Source organism: Protopterus annectens, chromosome 11.part0, assembly GCF_019279795.1.
Source record: "Protopterus annectens isolate FY-2018-M chromosome 11.part0, PAN1.0, whole genome shotgun sequence".
NCBI classification, from domain to species: domain Eukaryota; kingdom Metazoa; phylum Chordata; order Ceratodontiformes; family Protopteridae; genus Protopterus; species Protopterus annectens.
The window spans coordinates 274,613,382-274,633,726 of record NC_056745.1 but is presented as its reverse complement, the minus strand read 5'-3'; the positions used below and the strand labels follow the sequence as shown (position 1 = coordinate 274,633,726).

The following is a 20,345-nucleotide window of genomic DNA, read 5'->3' as shown; positions in this document are numbered from 1 at the left end:
AAGAAAGACTGAGGAAAATGGCGTCGGCTGATGCCTTTATACCCCAGGAGCTATGACGTCGGGTGAAGTGCGACATCAGCCGAGGCCAGACCCAGACTTTGGAATCCAGCCGACCGAAGGGCTGCCTGAGGCAGGACAACCCATATGTTATGACTGCAGATGCATCCTTGAAGGACATCAAGTATTAGTCTCCAAAATAAGTACACAGTTAAGAGATCAAGTAACAGTAGATCTTAGTTCAGTGGCTTGGCCAAAGATGAATAATTTATGATGGCATTTGCTTTCTTGTCTACCAGCCTGCAGATCGTGCTGGGGTCCTCCAGGAGTTTAGATTATAAACAGTATTTATGATGGTGTTTTTGTCCCACTGCATTTATTTTTATTATCATCATCATCATTCATTTTTAGCCATTAGTAGCACAGAGAATGTGCTTTATCAACATTCTGCTATTTAAGAATTGAGCTGCTGAGACCGAAACCTGCACTGGAGTTCTCCTTCACACATTTGTAACTCTCAACTCTCCCTGAATTGTTTTTGTATAATGTAATCTACTAATTTTAACTAGCAGCATTTTATTTATGAAACATTGTATTGTTCACATGTAATGAGGAGCTTGATAATCACAATAAAAGTCTTACTGTCCCCAATTTTGACTCAAATTTTAGCTCCGACTCTATTAAGCCTTTCTAGACCGAATGATTTTGGGGGAAAAGGTGGTGAAATTACACCTGATAAACAATGACAACAATTAGAAATACAGAATTCTTTTATTTCAGAAAATGTATACGAATCCACATACTCTTAATATGTCAATGCCTCAAGTTAACAATGCTAATATTTTAAAAGTGTCCCTGATTCTTTTGAGATTTGTGCAAGATTTGTCGACAGCTATGAATACATTGCTTTTAAAATTATGCACTGAATATGCAAATATTGTTTCCCACATTAAACTGCAAGTTTTGAAGTTACAGTATTAAAACAGTGTTACTATTTTTTGCAGTACCTCAGCTAAACACAGGCTCTACTGAGTCAAATAATACAAACAAACACCACCGATTTTCACGGTGTCCCCATGTTGAATAATACAATACCAACAGATTTTCTAATAAAAAAATCTAATACTACTAATCCATGTTGCATTTTTTATAACATTTTTGTAAGTAATTCTGAAGCTATCCTGGTAAACAAAAGTAATACAAAATAAAATAAAAATGCTGCTTACTTCCCTGGCTGGCTGCTGCAGCCAATCAGGAAACTACAGCTTACTTCCCTGGCTGCTGCAACCAATCAAGTCCCTTGCTTTACTGAAGTGGACCTGATCAAGTGCAGCTTACAGGCAGCAGTAAAAAAGTTTAAAGCAGAATTGTGTGGTGACGTCAGCTGTGTGAACATCTAGAAAACTCTGAACAAGGAGCAGAAGAGGTGGAAAAACCCGCAGCTGCTTCATGTGGGGGCCCTCGTATGCGAGGAGATAATCGGAGGCTCCCCGTGGGTTCGGCGGGGGCCTAACGCTGGCTATGACTCCCTGAGACTAAATATGTTGAAGAACAGGGGGAAATAGAACAGTTTGGTCTGGTGGATGAGAAACCAGCTCCTGGGATGGAGGAATTTTCTTCCACTGCCATTTTTAACCTTGATGAATGGTCTTCAGAACCCATTTGTCTGAAACACTCTCTTGCGAAAGATAAAAGACAGAAGTTGAGATTCAGACTTTCTGAAAGGGAAATGGACTGCAAGGGTAGGGGACAAGGTTCCCTAAAAAGTTATTATGACTGGTTGGACTGTACTTGATTTGGGAGGAGGTGGGTCCTGTATTATTTTTGGAACCTCTTTGCCATTTTTACATTTACCAGCATTTTGCTGAAATTATTCATTTTGGTTCTTGACAAAATTATAACAGGGACTGCAGAATTACTTAAATTAAATAAAAACGTAACTGTCTGTGGACATCTAGTGTGCGGAATATGAACTCCGCTTTGTTAAGAGTATTTTGGGAAAAAAACTGGAAGCTCTAACGATTGTTGTAAGCAGAAACTAGAACAAATTTTTGGGACAAAGGAAGGATTTGGCCTGAGGGATACTCTATCTTTGTGAAAAACCAAGTACGGGGGTTTTACAGACAAAGCTTGAAGCTCTGAAACTCTTCTGGCAGAAGTAATTGCCACCAGAAAGGCTGTCTTCCATGATAGGAACTTTATATCACATGTAGCTGCCGGTTCAAAGGGGTAAGAAGTCAAGGTGCGTAACACTATATCGAGATCCCATGGAGGTGCAGGATGAGAAATCGGAGGTCTTAATAGAGCAGCACCTTTCAAGAAGGTCTTACACAATCTGTTGCTCATTAAAGGTGGGTCTATGGATTCATGAAAATTAGAGATTGCTGCCAATTGTACCTTGATGGTAGAAACTGAAGAGCCTTGATTGAAAAGAGAAGTCAAAAACTTTAGTACCTCTGCTACGGGAATAGAAATGGGGTCCAGGCCTCGGAGTTGAGCCCAAATAGCAAATCTTTTCCATTTGCTAGAATACAGTTTCTTAGTAGTCGACTTATGGAGATAATATGTGTACAACATCTGGATCCAATGTATGACTCCTGACTATCGTCGGAAGAGGAGGAGCCAAGCCGTCAATTTCAAGGTGTGTAGGGACTGGTGGAATAGTCCCGACCGGTGAACAAGTAAGTCTGGGATCTGATCCAGGAACCATGGACCTTCCAGAGCATGTCTCCGAAGATAGGGGAACCACACTTGACGAGGCCAGTAAGGAGCAATTAAGATCATTTTGCTCCCCAAGAGAGATGCCTTTTGAATCACTCTGGGAAGGAGAGGAACTGGAGGGAAGGCATAAAGCAAGCCGGTGGGCTAAGGATGGACTAGTGCGTCCATGGGGCTCTTCCCCGGAGCCGGGGTTAGGGAGAAGAACTCTTTGCACTTTGCATTCAAAGGAGTCACGAAGAGATCGCAACACGGAACTCCCCATTCGCTGAAAATCTGACTTGCAACTGTCATATTCAGAGACCATTCGTGAGGAGAGAGAATGGTCCTGCTCAATCTGTCGGCTATCACATTGGACTTGCCCGGTATGTGAGTAGCCACTAGGAAGCGTTTGGTGGAGACTGCCCATTCCCAAACCCTCATGGCTTCTCTGCAAAGAGGATAGGATCTGGTCCCTCCCTGTTTGTTCAGGTACCAAACAACTGACATGTTGTCTGAGTGAACGGCAATCACGCCTTGAGGGAGATAATCGTGGAGGGCTTGAAGGGACAGAAGTACTGCTCTCATTTCCAAGATGTTGATATGAAGCAAAATCTCTTCCGGATGTCATTTGCCTTGGACTGACCTGCCCAGGGAATGCCCCCCCCACCCCGTCTGGGAGGCGTCCGTGGTCAAAGTGGCCGCCGGAGGTAGAACAAAGGGTGTCCCTGATCCAAGTTGGAGGCACTAGCCACCAGCGAAGGCCCCGTCTGCAAGATTCCGTGATCCATACAAGGTGGTTGAGGGGGAGTTCCTGAAAGGACCACTGAGCTGAGAGGAGCCACTGGAGAATCCTCATGTGCAGCCTTGCCAAGGGGACTAGTAGAACCGTGGCGGACATGGATCCCAATAGCTGCAGGACCATTCTGGCTGGGGCTTTGGACCTGGGAAGTAAGGCTCGAACTTGATTTTGTATGGTTTGAATTCTGTCTGTAGGTAGATAGACCGCATTTGGTTTGAGTCTATCTCTACCCCTATGAATCTTATTCGTTGAGATGGCATAACACAGACTTTGGCCAATTGAAGGTGATTCCAAGGGAATTGCCCAGTGATATAGTGTCTTGTAGGCTCCGCAGAAGTAGATGCTTGGAGGTGGCAGTTAGGAGCCAGTCGTCTAGATACGGAAACACCTGGAATCCTAGACTTCTCAGGTGAGCAGTCACTACTGCCAAACACTTGGTGAACACCCTGGGAGCTGTGGTGAGACCAAAGGGCAGCGCACGGAACTGAAAATGACTGCCTCCTAGGCTGAAGCGCAGATGTCTCCTGGACGCTTGATGTATCATGATATGATAATGGCGTCCTTGAGATCTATGGAGCACATCCAAACACCTTTCTCCAGCAATGGGAGAATGGTTTGTAGAGTGACCATTCGGAACTTGGACTTTCTGACTGAACGGTTTAGGATACTGAGGTCCAAAATGGGTCTCAAGTCCCCGGTCTTTTTTGGCACCAAAAAGAATCTTGAGTAAGTCCCTAATCCGATCTGGTCTGTTGGATGACTCCTATTTGCAGCAGCTTTGAAATTTCTGAGGCTGCGGTATCCCGTTGACTGGGTGGCGGGTCCGGGATTTTTTTGGACTGAGGAGGGGGGTGAGAGAATGGGATGGAGTAACCTCCGGCGATAATCCGAAGCACCCATCGGTCCTGAGTGATCCCTTCCCAGGCCTTCAGGTGCTTTGACCCGACTGGCTCGGAGCAGCACAGCCGGGCAATCCCTCAGGGACTATGAAAGGCTGAAGAGCCACGAAAGGACTCATGGTCTCCAGTGTTGCGAGGGCCTCTGCAGCCTCTGGGACGGCGTCTTCGGATGAATTTCCTCCTCTGCCTCTGGAGGGAACCTTCCTGCTGAGAGGGTAAGGCTTCTGAGATCTGAACCACATTTTCCCTCCTCTTTTAGCCTTGGGATAAGGCCGAAGGGAGTGGAAAATTGTGCCCCTGACAGTCAGAGTCTTACCTTCCTGTTCACAGCGGGTTAGTGTGTCTTTACCTTGGGTCCAAACAGGAGGACCCATCAAAGTCGTCGGCAAATGAAGACTTAAAGGCCTCCGCTGAATGACACAGGCGGAGCCAGGCTTGTCTCCGAGCAATGCCTGTACCCGCTCTACTGAAATGAGCCTCATGGACGAGTTGAAATGGGCGACATTGTAGCCAGCTGAGAGCCAACCGTCTGGGCCAGCTCCTCAGGCAGGTTACCCAAGAGGGTATCGGATAGCTCCTTAATCAGATCCCTCTGAAATCTGTCAGGTATTTCAAGGACCTCAGTGTAAAGGCCGTTGAACTAAGGGTGCGCTTTCCGCGATCCATGCTCCTAGACTCCTTATTAGGAGGATGGACAGCCTCTGCTACATCTTGCTGGGTAGCAGATGCCACCACCAAAGCATCTACAGCCACATCTTTAGTAAGGAACTCTATCAGGGGGAGAAATTTGTTGGACGGCGGGCACGTTCCACAGAGTCTGGTGGACAGATCAAATCCAAGAGCTGGAGGTGGAGGGCTGAGCCCGAAGGCCTTCAGGAACACCGACTCATCAGCAGAGGGAGGTTTGGACTGCCAGCCGCCTCGTTGTTTTAGGGCTTCCAGGATGTCTGCAAAGGAGACATCATCCGAGGACGACTTGGGGACCCTTCTGCATCATCGAGATCAGTGTCAGATGTCAGAGACTCATCAGGAGTCAACGTGCTTCCTCTTGCGATCTCTTCCTGGGAGGTTCTTCGAAGAGGCTTCAGAAGGACCTCCAGGAGGAGAAACCCCAGCGGGGTAACCTGAGGCCCAGGGGCTCCGCTGTCTAAGGACAGGGGACTGCCACCCAGTCTCCAAATGTAGGGAAGGAGCTGGGGAAACCGTGGAGGTAGCCAAGGAAGATTTGGCTAAAGCACTCCTCATAGCCCTGAAGGCAGGACCACCAAAATCCTGGGAGGGTCCCACCTCCGTGGCCACGACAGTGGAGAGGGAGACTTGGGACCGAAAGCATCAATCCCGAAGCCTCCCCCCCAGGGCCAAAGGAAGAAGTCCGTGTACTGAACTCCGACCCAAGAGCCAGAGTTGGAGCAAGGGTCGGGCCCGACCCTAACACCTCCACAGGTTCCACCAGCACCGGCTCCAACAGTGCCGAAGCTGTTGGAGGAGGAATCACAGTAGGGGAGTGGACCATCGGCTCCAAAGCCAAATGGGCTGGAGCCGAAACCAGCTTTTGGAACACCGGAGACTGGAAGAGTCGAAGGAGCACCCTGTCGATGTCCGAATCAGACATCTTGGGTGATCTCGAGGATACCAATCGGGCCCGAACCGATTTCTCCATCGGCTCCGAAGGGCTCGGGGACCAGCTCCAAAACGACTCAACAATTATCGGCTCCGAGGAAGGTTTCAAATTTAGGGGAAGAGTCTGAGCCGATAACCCTTATCGGCTCCAATATCAGTGGAGTCGATGAGGGTGACCCGCCTCTCGATGCCCCAGACCTCGGCTCCGAAACCAGAGGGGTCGAGGCTGGAGGCATCGAGGCAGACCGTTCCGACCTCGGCTCCGAAGTCCGTGGAGCCCATGGAGAAGTCTGCTTGGATTTTTTAGCAGTCGGTTCCGACTGACTGGTCGGAGCCGATGCTTTCTTCTTTTTAGAAGGAGACGGAGAGGAAGACAACGCCTCCTCGAAGGAAGGCTTGATTAATCCCTTGAGGATTAATTTGTTTTTCCTCTCCTGGAGGACTCTTGAAGAGGCACACACTACACGACTCTTGCAAATGCTTAGCACCTAAGCAATAGACGCACGAGGCGTGGTCGTCCATTATGGACATTTTGAAACCACACCTCGTGCACTTCTTAAACCCGGAGGTTTTGTGTTCTTTCGACATAACCAAGCCAAAACACAGTTATCTACAACTAGAAAAATGGTTTGACACACAAGAAAAAAAATATATCACTAGTTTAGTGTTAAAATTTTAAACTAAAGCCTCTTTTTTTTTTTTTTTTAAAACAAGACAAACTTTCCACAAAGAAAAAAGAGATAAAGAGATAAAGAGGGCCAAGACCCTCTAACTTAAACGGGTACTTGACCCACACACAACCACTAAGGTAGTAGAAACCACTGGGGAAGGCCCTCTAACTGAACCTTCCTGACAGGAAATAACACGAAATCCTCAACTAAAATTACCAAAAACACTCGTATACAAAGAATAGCCGTTAAAACAGCTTTTGGATTTAAATGAAGCAAAATACGGACAGGAAAAAGCCTAAATAAATAGTACTTAGCCCAGCCAAGTTGAGACCACGTCTAAGCTCTGTAAGCGGCAAACGAGATCTGGGGGATTAGTGGTGGTGCATCCTGGGATAAAGATAGCTCAGCCAATAAGAGGCCTCGCTCTATAGCATAAGCGTACCGAGGGATCGGCTCCGACCCCATCAGTACAGAATGTAGGCGAGATAGGATCACATAACATCTAATTTTTTAACATCATCTGTGAGTTTCTGAGAACACATCCAGGCAAACCTCCGCAAAACACTACCAGTGGCAATAGCTCTGGAAGAACTATCAAGGGAGTCATATACACACGAGTTGTGACCTGTAAAATGGAAGACATTAAACCATTAAAAGCAGATTTTTCCTCACAAGAAGAAATTTGCAGACAAAACATTCCTCATAATTTCACAGTTAGAGTAAACTTTAATATACAAGCCTGATAATTAAAAAATCTGTAACTGAAACTTGCAGAAGCACACACTTTTTTCCCATACTTATCAATTATTTTCCCATCCTTGTCAGAATGTGTAGGATTAGAATTACCTCTGTTTAGCAGCAGTAGGATTAACTGAAGCTACAGCTACCTGGTCAGGTCTGGAATGAGTGCATAAAACTTAAGACTGAGGAACTTCATACAATCTATAACAAAGGGGGATACTGCCAGCACAGCTATCTGGAATTTTGTAAATAATTATATGTCATTTGGTAATATCAACGTGATTTATATAAGATGCTTGTGTTACAACTGTATTAGAACTGTATGCCATGTGTATCTCAAACTAGTTTGTACAGATGTGTGTTAAAAAGGTATTTTATGAAATGCTTGTGCTTAAAATGCAACCACAGTGTGCCCTACTGGAATAAAAGAGAAATGTAAAAGCACTACTGTAACCATTCAAGAGCATACATTTTAACACTGGAAACTGGAATACAGGAGGTTAACTACAGAAAAATAGCTGAAATTAAATTACTTTATAAGCTAGGCTGGAGACATAATTCTGTATTAAGGGGCTTTCTGTATGGTCTTTAGGGTGGACTAATTACTAGTCCTGAAATGTGGAGGAATGCAATTGTTTTATGACTTCCAACATCTGCCAAATATCTGAGCAGAAGCCTTTGTCTGTGTATTTTCACAGGTAGATGTTAAATACTGCCAGCTCCCAGAAGTGGGGGTTTCATCTGGGGACTAAAGTCAGATGACGTCATTCTGCAAGTTATCCCAGCAGTAATATTTGAGATATTAATTTGAGAACTCAGAGAGACAGGGCATTCTGTATTCGGTCTTGGACCTGACAAGAACCATTCACCACAACATCTGCCTTGCTCTGATGAAATAAGTTTCTAGGGAACAGGGATATAGCAAAGCTTATTTTATTTTTCTTTATATATTTGAGACTGTCCTGCAATGTGGTTTTAAATATTTCCAGTGATTTTGAACTTGATGTCACTGTGAATATCAACAGAGTATTTTCTTGTTCTTTTATTATTTATTATTAAATACATTTAAACCTTTCATTGTGGCTAAACTGTGTAGAGATATTTAAGTTTTGAGAGTAATTTCATATTTATTTGATGACACTGTGTGGGCCCATTCCTAATAGCCTTGCTCTTGGTCAAACTACAATTTGCATTAATATTAATATTACACAGTAAGTTTGGACAACCTTTGTTAAGGACCTTAAAGTAGCTGAAAAGGAGTTCGCTGGTGGCAGTGATAACTACCTTATAGTCTGGGCAAAAGGCGGCATAGCTAGTAAACATGTGCTAGCCTTTCCCAGGTGTGTGTGTGTGTGTGTGTGTGTGTGTGTGTGTGTGTGTGTGTGTGTGTGTGTGTAAGTAAATCAAACCTCATAGTGTGTGTGTCAGCTACTTGGGCAGGGACACGAAGCAATGGTTGGACAGAGAGGGTGCTGGAGGTCCTGGCTTACCACTCAGCTGAGATCTCAACTCTATAGCTGTGCCAGTGGGGAGTCTTATTGGGCATCTGGAGAAAGCGGGAGAAACCAGCCCCAGACTGACTGTGGCCACTGTGTGCTCTTGAGGAAAATTGCACTTGATGCAGAGAGCTGCATCTGGAAATACTGTGTGTGTACCTGTTATCCTCCCAGTGTACATCCTCCACTGGTGCCAGTAGTGAAGATTGAGGTTCCTTGATTACTGGTCCAGTGGAGGGTCGTCACACAGTCTATCTGCCTTTTTACAAGCAGCAGACTATCAGGAAAACTGCAGACAAAGACACATCCTTCAAAGCTGAAAGCACTGGAGGAATAGGCAAAGGTTCTGAAAATTTCATCTGTAACAGCTCATAGTATTTTCCGAAAGACTGAGAAACCTCAGCATTCTCTCACTGGCATATTCTGGAAATAGTTTCATAGAAAGAGAAACACCCACAGGGAGAATTAGATACTGTGCTCTCCGCTGAGTCTGAATCAGACATCCGAGGAAAAAAAAACCCTGCAGCTACCCTTTCATCTTCTTGTCTAGATTCAAAACCTTGAAACTCTTCAGGAAAAGAGGCAGCCCCCTTTCTTACCAGAAACCACTTTATAAGAAGGATTAACAGCGTGAGTTAAACCCGGAGTCAGATCTAGTAAACTACTCTTGCCCAGAGAAATCTGAGGGAGGATAAATACATGTTTAGTTTTTTTGTTTCTTTTTGACAGGAAAAATGGGGTTAGCAGTGCTGTTAATGGCAGTAGCAGCTTCACCAAAAATGGGCACAGCATTTTGACAAAACAAGAAAGCCCTCCCTCTTCCCTCTCCCAGGAGTGATTAGAGTTTCCTCTTCCTCACCCACTGAGCATACCTGGTCTATAGTGGGTGTAGGTGCTACACCAGAGGGATCTGGGGTAAAAGATGAGTGGTTTGAGGAATAAGCTTTGGTCACAGAGGAGTCACCCACCTGTGGATGAGGCTAATTGCTAGTCTGTTGTGTTGGCAAAGGCTGTCTGCTTAACTTTTTCATTTTGTGATTGGAAGAAGCACCGACCATGGGACCAGCAGTTTGTTTCATGGTCAAGATGAAAATCGTGCATCTTTCCCAGGAAAAACAAGCAGCATAAGCTGGTAAAAATTTAAAGTTATTACAAGTCACTTTTCTCTCACAACAGAAAGCACTTTAATATACTTTGCCAACTCCAAAAAGTAAAATAAACAATTTCTCCACAGAAAAAAAACAGTTTTCAACTACTTTAAAAAGCTTTTAAACTGACAGGAATAAGGGTGCTCCCTTTTAAAGGTACAATCAAGTAATGGACCTGGCAGTCCTTTACAACACAAACTTCTACATTATAATAAAGATTCCTAAGCAGGAAAGTATATTAGAATATATTTTTACATGGAAGTTTTTTCCCCCAAAGAGAACACATCTGCCCAGTAAAGAAATGCCACAAGCAGATTAGCGAGTCTCGAAAGCCTACAGAGGAGTACTCTCTTCAACTGCAGGAAAGTTCTGAAGGTCTCTGCACTAAGAGTTTGAGGCCGTGAAAGGTGCCCTGAAGCTTTGAAAGCTGTCCGGCTGTTATATCTTTAGCAGGATATAGCTAAGGCTACTGAAGCAATGATAAATATGATGAACATCAGCAAGCATCCGGTTATCTAAGTAATGGAAGATCTTCACTCATTGCAGTCTTCAGTGAGACACAGTAACATGCACACACTCTATGAATAAGTTGGTAGCAGAGGTGACACTGAAAAACAGTGTCTATCCCGGACTTGAAATCAAAATTTCCAAATGAACACCTTTGGTATCCTTGGTGGTCCAAACAGCACATCCACTATCCCTCAGGCCACCAGAAAAGAAATTCATGCAATGCAACCATATGAAAGGTTTATTTCAAGGCAGATTAATTTAGGGCACTGAAATCTACAAAAGGCCACAGGTCTTTTGTTTTTGCTCATATAAATAAAGTAAGCTCATCTACGATCAATTTCAGGCCCAGCCCAGGTTGCAGAGATACAACTGATGGATCAATGCATTAGGTGTAGAAACATGACAGATAGACAAACATGATTTTGATTACAATGTCTTACAGGTATAGGTGTGTGATAAATATAGAACTAAAAAAAAAAAAAAAAAAATGTATATATATATATATATATATATATATATATATATATATACACACATACATATATATATATATATATATATATATATATACATACACACACACACACACACATACATACATATATTTATATATCTATGTGTGACAAGCCCTTTTTAAGGGCCAGTAATCAAGGAGCCTTAGTTGTCACCACTGACACTGGTGTGAGACCATCTCTAAAAACAGGAATGGATTTACATGGTATTTTCAAATGCAGATCTCTGCATCAAGCACAATTCCCCCAAGAGCATACCGGGAACACGCTCCAGACCCTGGGACTGGACTCTATGCCTCTCCAGATCCCAAAGAGGACTCACTTAGGAGCACTGTGTCCTAGTTCCAAGTTACTAACACACTCACACCTGGGTATTTAATTCACACACACACACACACACACACACACACACACACACACACACACACACACACACACACACACACTCCTGGGAAAGGCTGGCACAGATTTGTGCCCCTTTTTATCCAGACAATAAGGTAACAATGCTGCCACCAGTCAGTCACTATCAGGCTCTTACAAGGGTATCCAATTATACCGAGTACAATCAACGCTAATATAAATGGTAAAGTGTAACCCAAGCAGCAAGGATTTTTGGAGTGGCCAAGGTGTCACTAAAATAAGTGCAAGTACTCTCAACGTGTTAAAGGTAATCTCTAAAAGATCAGCAACAATGAAAGGTATTAAAATATTTAATAATTAATAATAAAATAGAAAACATGAGAATATCAAACATCCAAGTGCAATAAACAATAAACATCGCTTCAATCACAGGAGAAATAAAAAATAGCACAGCTGGGAAGATTCAAGTTTCAAGAAGATGCAGAAAACAATACTTAGCTCATCTCACTGTAATTCCTGACTGTCTGAAGAACTGTTCCCTGTCTAACTTAATGAATACAGCAAGGGAAGATTGGATGCTGAGATGCTTACTTCCACAACGCAAGGTGATGAGCTTCCAACTTCTAAATGATTACAACTGAACATAACTGACTTGTGATAATTATCATAGACTTATGTATCAAGTTCCAAAGAAAACAAAACAAAACAATCTGATCTGGGAGTTCCATCCCCTCAGTGCTGGTTACAGAATGACATCACATTTGATCACGACTCTGGTAGAGTACACACACACTGAGCTTTTCTAAGATCTTTTGCAGTATTTGAAAATTGTAGAATTCTTTGTTTAAACAAACATTTAATCAGTTATAACACTGTTGACACATTTTTAACATAAGCATCTGTACAAGTCAGTGTGATAGTCAAATGACAGAAAATTATTTATAAAAAAAAACAGCTAACTATGCTGGCATATGTTACAAATGCATTGCCCCATTCTCCCTAGCAAAGATGGCAATAACTTGCATTGTCACATCTCTCCCCCTTTAGTTTTTCAAGTGACCTGGAAAACTTTTGCTTGAGAGAAATGGGCTTGTCTGGCAACACATTAACCTGTACTGTCTTGAGAGCCCATCTGCATTGGCATTGCTGACCTCACTACGGTGCTTTACTGTCATGTTATATACCTGCAACCCTAGGCTCCACCTTAACAACTTGGCATTTTGTCGGCTGACTATGTAGCCATGTTAAGGGATTATGGTCTGTAACCACAGTGAATTTCCTTCCAGCCTTACAGATAAGGCAGAGGTTTCTGCAGTGCCCAAACTATGGTTAGATATTCTTTTTCTACAGCTACATAACATTCCTCCCTGGGTTGGAATCTACGACTGAGATATACAACTGGGTGTTCTTCTCCCTCTGAGGAAACCTGGCTGAGTACAGCCTCAATTCCATGGTTTGAAGCATCCACCTGTACAACAAATTCTTTGCTCTAATCTGGACTGGCTAACACAGCGGTCCTCCCAAAGCCACTTTAAGCTTTTGGAATGCCTGCTCAGAGGCTGTGGTCCACATTACCTTATCTGACCTGTTTTTCTTTGTCAGGTTTGTGAGGGGCGCAGCTGTTGTACTATAACTGGGAATGAACTTTCTATAGTACCTCACTATCCCCAAGAATGACCTCACTTGCTTTTTGGTAATAGGGGCAGACCACACTTGAATAGCTGCAACTTTGGCAGGATCTGGCCTAATTTTACCACTCCCCACTCCATGTCCCAGGTAGGAGACCTCTGCCATACCCATCTGACACTTATTGCGCTTAATGGTCAACCCTGCCCTTTGCAGTCTGCCCAGGGCCTTCTTGACATGCTAAGGCTTCATTATATTAACATAGTAACATTTGTACTCCTGCCTCCTGTCTAGCAGGTTTACAATGTAATTAACAATACTGATCTTCCTTACCACTTTGAAGGGTTCCCCCCAAGCTGCCTGCAGCTTACTGTGTAGGACAGGAATGAGCACCATAACCTGCTGTCTCACAGCACACTCTCGGGCTTGAGCATTCCTGTCATACAAAACCTTTTTCTGCTGTTGGGCTCTTGCCAGGTTCTCCTGGGCCAAGCCCATGAGCTCCCAAAGTCTTGTCCTGAGGTTTAGGACATATGCCACAACAGACTCCTTGATGGATTCTTACACACCCTCCCACTCATCAAGAATCATATATAAAGGCCTACTCATCCTATGCCCATACACCAACTCAAAGAGTGAAAAACCTGTGGATTCCTGGGGTACCTCACTCTATCTTGCGTTGCCCTCCTCGAAACTGGAGGGAACATCAGAAAATTACTGGGTAGGCTTATAATAGTCTACAAACTCTTTGTCTAACACTTCTCTATGAATCTCTGTTGCTGCAAGTAAGTGAAACGTATATTATTTTTGCTAAGATTTTCCCTAGAGCTGGCAAAATTGAGATGTTTTAGTTGGATTAAGTTGTTTGGGGAGCAGCTTGACTATTGCTAATTTTCATCTGTTAGGCATAAGGTTTGATAGGAGACATAGGTAGTACATGTGACACAAAAGACAGATTATGAATTCTCTGCTCTGGAAGAGGAACCATAGTGGTAAATTATCAGCGCCAAAACAGGTATCAATGCTATTTTTTTTTTCTAGGTGGTTTTCAATTTTTTTAAGGTAATTTGTTTTGAAATAGAAGGGAGGGAGATGATCTGGAAGGGAAGACAGACAAAGAATTATAGATCTGGTTCAATTATTGGTTGACAAAAAAAAAAAAAAGAACCCATAATATTCTAATCTTCTCTGGTCAGATGGGACTCCTGGAGTGCTCTTTTTTAACAGGCTTACTATTGCCTTCGCAGGCACTTGTTTTTGATAGGATGTGAGGTCTTACAAGGGTGCAGAGGAAAACTGGGGTAGGCTGAGAAGAGTACTGTGCGTATTCTGGATATTTTTCTGACCTGCCTGTCCTTGGTTGTTTCTAAGTAAAAGCATGGAGGGAAATATGACCATCTGATTATCACCAGTGTAGGGCAGTTAGGTAAATTAGCAGGACTGCTGTTGCTCACATAAAAGTGGGCAATAGCTTCATGGAGAGCCAAGGACTCTTGCTCCATGACCTTGTTGGAAATTGGTTTATTTTGCTTTTTCCCATCAGCCTACTATTGTTCTGTTGAAAGTTTCAGGATCACATCTCACTAGCTCCTGTGTGATCATGAAAAATGCTGTGGAAGATGGAATTCCATATCCACATCCACAGCAGTCAGGATTATGTCTTGTTCCTCATGTTCTCTACACACTGGTGAACTCTTAATAATAGCGGAGGATCAGAAAGAGAAGAGCTCAAAAAGGTCACCTTGTTGGCCTCAGCAAAATCAGTAAGCTGGGAGCCAGAAGAGTCTGTGGTTCAGGGAGCCCCTTATGCCACAATGTACATCCAGCAAACCAAGAAGGTGCTCATATTTGAGACTGTTGAGGCCTGAGTCAGCAAACTGCCCTTTGAAGGTCCAATGGATGGGGAGCCTGTTCCATAGATGGATACACAACGCTCTCTTCAGCAAGTCCTATTTATACCACAGGCAAGGTTTAAGTCTTTATAATGGGTAATTCTGGTGCTTTTTGTTTTATAGATATACAGTATATGTTGCAGTAGCCTACAAGTTCTATCTTGCCAAAGAAACAGCAGCCGACTAGCTTCCAAAAGATTTCAACCTCACCCACACTGTCATTCTGGCTTCTTACAGGCTGATACCTTTTTGGAGGGAACTATACAAACAGAGTGACTTTCTAGCCCAGAAAATGGGAAACTCATCCTGAACAATCCAGAAGAACTATATAATATCTATATTCAAGGAAGGAGATGGTGGTGGGTGCAGCAGTGAAGAATTTTCACATCCACTGTTATAGGCAAGTGCAATTTACACAACTGTACCACGTTCATCATTAGCACTGCTGCTATAACCTATAGGTAGACTACCACTGCTTACTCAGCCTGGGAGGAGGAAGGATAAGGGTCCTGGAGCCCCTGGAGAATGGTCCTAGGAAAGCCTGCTCTGGACCTGGAAAAGGAATCCAGATTGTTGTGCTCTGTAAATGTGTAGATGGAGGACCAAGCTGCTGCCTCAAATACTTCTAGGGTACACTGCTTACCGGTATGCCATAATATAAGCTAAGGCTCTTGTATAATGTGTTTTAACACTGCCTAGAATAGATTTTCCAAGATGAGAGAAACAAGAACAGCAGCAGAGGATAACCACCTGGAAATAGTCTTTTTAGACTATTTCCAGGTGGAAATAATCTTTTTAGACTATTTCCAGGTGGAAATAGTCTTTTTAGACACAGGTTGACCTTTCTAAACCACAGAATAGAAAACAAAGATCTGGCAAGCTTTCCTTAAGGACTTAGTTCTGTAAAGATAGTACATGAGTTGCATACGCACATCCAGAATATGTAGAATCCTTTCTACCTTGTTTTTATGTTATCGATAGAAAACACGGAGGCTGATACAAGATTCAAGGTGAACTCTGAAACAACCTTGGGCATAAAAGAGGGATTTGTGTGCAGAGTGACCCTGTCTCTATGGAAAACCAGAAAGGGTTCTCTCACTGTGAGGGTCTGCAACTCAGATCATCTTCTTGCAGATGTCAAAGCAGTCAGAAGAGCAGTTTTCCAGGTTGTTTGTCTTTCGGCTTTTCCCGGTTAGGGGTCGCCACAGTGGAACTCCAGTCCGCTAATGATTGGCAGTTGTTTTATATGGTGTCGAGTTGCCAGCCCGATGCCCAACCTTCAACGAAGGTACACCCATTCAACGCATGTCTTTCGAATGCCAACTCGACCGCGAGGAGGACATGCAGACTCCACACAGAAGGCACTCCCAACCCAAGCAGAGAATCGAACGGGAGGACCTCTTGCTGTGAGGCAACAACGCTACTGTTGCACCACCGTGGAAGTAGAGGAGCAGTTTTCCAGATAATAAACTTTAAATCAGTCTGACATACAGATTCAAAGAGTGACAGTTTTTCTAACACAAAGGCGAGATCACAAGAAGGAGGAATCCGTTTTCAAGGAGGTCTCAAGTGCAAAACTCCTTTTAGAAACTGTCTAACAGACGATGAAGCAAGAGGGGCATCCGTGGGCAAACATGCTGCAATGGCCATAACATGTATTTTTACAGAGGCATAAGAGAGACACGCCTAAGGATAGCAACTCACACAAATATTTAAGCATAGGTGGTACAAAATCCCTGATAAATCTCTTGTTATTGACTAGGCACCAACTAGAAAATCTCTTCCACTTACCAATATATATGACTTTCTCATAGCAGGCTTTCATGTCTCCTTTAGCACCTGCTGCACATTATCATAAAAAAGTTGCCTAAAAGGTATCAAAACTGAATCATCCAGGCAGTCGAAGTTATTTGATGATGGAGTGTATCAAACTCTTCTTGTACTGTGTGAGTAGATCCAGTCTGTGAGGAAGCTTCTTTTAAATGCTCCTAGCCATTTCCATAAAAAAAGAGAACCAGTTCTGGCTGGTCAGAAGGGAGTCAACCACAATGATTTTTCTAGTGTCTTTCTAAATCTTCAGAACAACCCTGGAAATCAATGGAAATGGTTAAAATGCATACAGGAACATCCTCAGCTATGGAAATGAAAATGTCCGTATCCCAGGCCTGCCTGAAGGTAGTATGGAACAGATCTATTTTGTTGTCTGTTTTGAAGGAGGTGAACAGATCTACCTGAGGTGTTTCTACATCTGTATCAATTCCTGGAACACCTTTTTGAGTTTCCAATCATCGGGATCTGCTTAGCTTGCCTGCTAATATGTTTTGCTTTGATGGTATGTAAGGAGCTTGAAGAATTAAAGTGCATTATAGAGGTAACTCCAAAGCAATCCTTGTCAGCTGGTACAAAGGGTAGGACCTGGTGCCTCCCTTCCCATGTTTACATATGTTGGTGGTGTTAGTCATGACCTGTAGGGACCTGGGTCCCACAGATGATACAGAGACTTTACTGTATGAATCACAGTCAACATTTCTTTGACCTTGATGTGCTTCGATCTGTCTGAACTGTTCACCAGTCCTTTCACTTCTACCCCCATTCAAACTGCTTCCAAAACAAAATTTGCAGAAATCGGCCAAAACAGATTGTGTGAGCCATCTGACTCCACCACCAATGCAGCTTTGACTTGAGTAAAGCCCATGACTGGAATCTGAAACTCCAGGGAATGAGAATGTTGTTTCCATGTGTTTATGAAGTACCACTGAATCTTTCTCATATGCAACTTGGCAAACGGAATCATAAAAATTACAGAAGCCGTAAGGTCTAATATCCCTATGAGACTGCACAGAAAAATTAAGGAAGACTTCCAGATACAAATCCATCTTATCCTGAGGAAGAAAAGCCTTTTGAGATACAGTGTCTACTATGCAACCTACAAACACAACACTGTGCGATGGAGTGAGGGAGGAGTTTTGCATATATATCTGGAATCCCAGCTGTTCTAGGAAGGAAAAGTACCTTTGTGCCCATAAAAATTCTCACAAGACTGCAGCTAAAGCAGAAGCCCTAAAAACAGTATCGGCATTATCATACTAACTTTTTAATGCACGCTTAGACACTTAAAACAAGTTAGCCATAATTTGATTCAAGTAAGACCTCTCTTCAGAAGGCTGGGAAGAAGCAAACTCTTTCAAACTGTTGACAGATTTAAGCATGAAATTCCACATATGGTCCTGGCAATTTAGAATTCTAAAGGCTAAAGTACAGGAAGAAAATAATCCCTTACCCAGTATGCTCAGAAGTTTACCCTCTTTATCCCCAGGAAATAGGTTCGGAGTGGTAAGGCATCTGTTTGCATTTTGAGCAGTAGGGGAGATGGCTGCACAGTCTGCTCTAAGATAGTTTGAAAGACTTCTCAAACCGTATCTACATTTTTAGTATTTATGGTTGAGAGTCAGAAGCACTGTAGGCAGCATTAAAAGCAACCTCCAAGTCTGGCAGAATAGGAGGAATGGGTGCAGTGTGTGGCTTCTTGTTCAAATAAATCATAACATCTACACAGTTCGGGATAAATATCCATCCGTTCTCAAGCAAATACTTCCTTAAGGCTGGAGACAGTTTCAGAAAATGAGGAAGTCTCCATATATTCCAATTCAGGTTCACTTTATAAAGAGTCAAGAATCTTGGGTTATGGACCCTCAAACGAAAAGACCCCATCTCTGTCCACATCAGAATCACCTGAACAAACATCTTCCTTTGGAGTAAAGGAAATAATTAAGATGAGATACTAGACTCCCAGGATTAAAAGTCTGCAACAAACTTTTTTTTTTTTTTTTGCTACAGAAACACTTATGGTCACAGTAATTAACCTTCTGTTTCTGTTTTCTAGGGACACCTTTGGGGAAGACAGAGAAAAAGAAGGAAAAAGAATATCATCATGAGTAAGAAGTCTCCTTCCCCAACCAGATTGTGAAGACCATCTCCAGCAACTAAAATGATTTGTTGTTCCCTGCCCACATTGGACAGAGGAACAGCTGAACACAACATGTTTGACCCCTGGTCTACAGTGGCCAGCAAGGCTAAACCAAAGGGATTCAAGGAAACGAGCAATGGCCAATTCAGAATCACCTACTGTCATCTTGAGGAAATGATGGAGCCCTTCCTAAGGGCAAGGACAAAAGCTTGTGCTTCAATTGCCATTTCTTTTTAGGTATGTTGGAGGAAGGAACAATAGGACTGGTCTATGTGTCTATGAAGTAACTGAAGCAGCAGCCTTAGTTTTGGTAAACTTCAGCAGAAGGGGCTGGTCGAAAGATAAGTTGGCACTTAGTACACCTAAGCAGCACACAACCTTCTAAAAGTTTCAATTCCCCCACAAAAAGTTACACAAACAGCACACAATCCACTTCTAACAGTCTACAGAGAAAATAGATTTTTCAAAAAATAAAACCAGTAGCTTATCATGAAGTGTACATAAACATTACATACACAGACCATTTCTGAGGAAAAAATTACACTGATATATAACACACATAGTGTCATTTAAAAAAATATACTCTACAGCATAAATAGCCACCTGGTTAAGTAGAAAGCAATTCCTGGAGGGTAAATGGAGTATTCAAGGAACATCTGATCGACGTTCTTAAAATGATGGTATTCTTAAACAGATATACTGTAATTTTGCCAGAAATTCAAAAAAATATATAAAGTACAACTATATTACTAAAATATGTGGATGGATTCTCAAAGAAGTCTTATCTATCTGACTGGAAGGTTTAGGCCAACTGCTGAACATGAAAAGCCTCAGAGATGCAGCTGCATGAGGCAGCAAGAAAGTACTGAAGTTTTCAAGTCAGAATGGCGGTTTATATAGCTCCTCCCCAAAAGGAATCAGCCTACATGTAGTCTGAGACAGTGTGAGATGGTCTGAAAGAGTATGGATGCTGGATCGTTGCCAGGATACAGCACGTAGGCCACTATATCAGTGAGAATGATGAATATCACAGGTGTTCACATCCACCACTAAGGATAGGGTTAGGACCAGTAGAAATATTGTCAATTTCAGGATGTTGTCAAAGGCAAAATCTACCTCAGTGCCTGCCTGGATGATGGCTCTTCAGCTTGGCTCTTACCTCTGTGCTAAACATACCAAGTATGGGGAAAGAATGGTATCAAGACTAACAGAGGAAGATGTGATGGTCAGCAGATACCAAGGGTAAAAGCATAGTGGAAAAAAAAACATTTATCATAGCCTATGTCAGGGATGAATTGGAAAGGTGAAGGGTTTGTTGTAACTGGCCCAACTCAGCAGCCATGGATTCCACAGCTACTTTATTGAGAATCTTGGTCTTTCAGGTGGAATATAACAATCTTACAAGCA

General features: G+C 42.9%; 1 protein-coding gene across 4 annotated transcripts in view; it reads right to left on the bottom strand.

Annotated features, from left to right (window-relative positions):
* Window positions 1-20,345, bottom strand: part of NUP37 (nucleoporin 37) — a 1,368,290-nt gene that overhangs the window by 859,379 nt on the left and 488,566 nt on the right. The window lies entirely within an intron of this gene.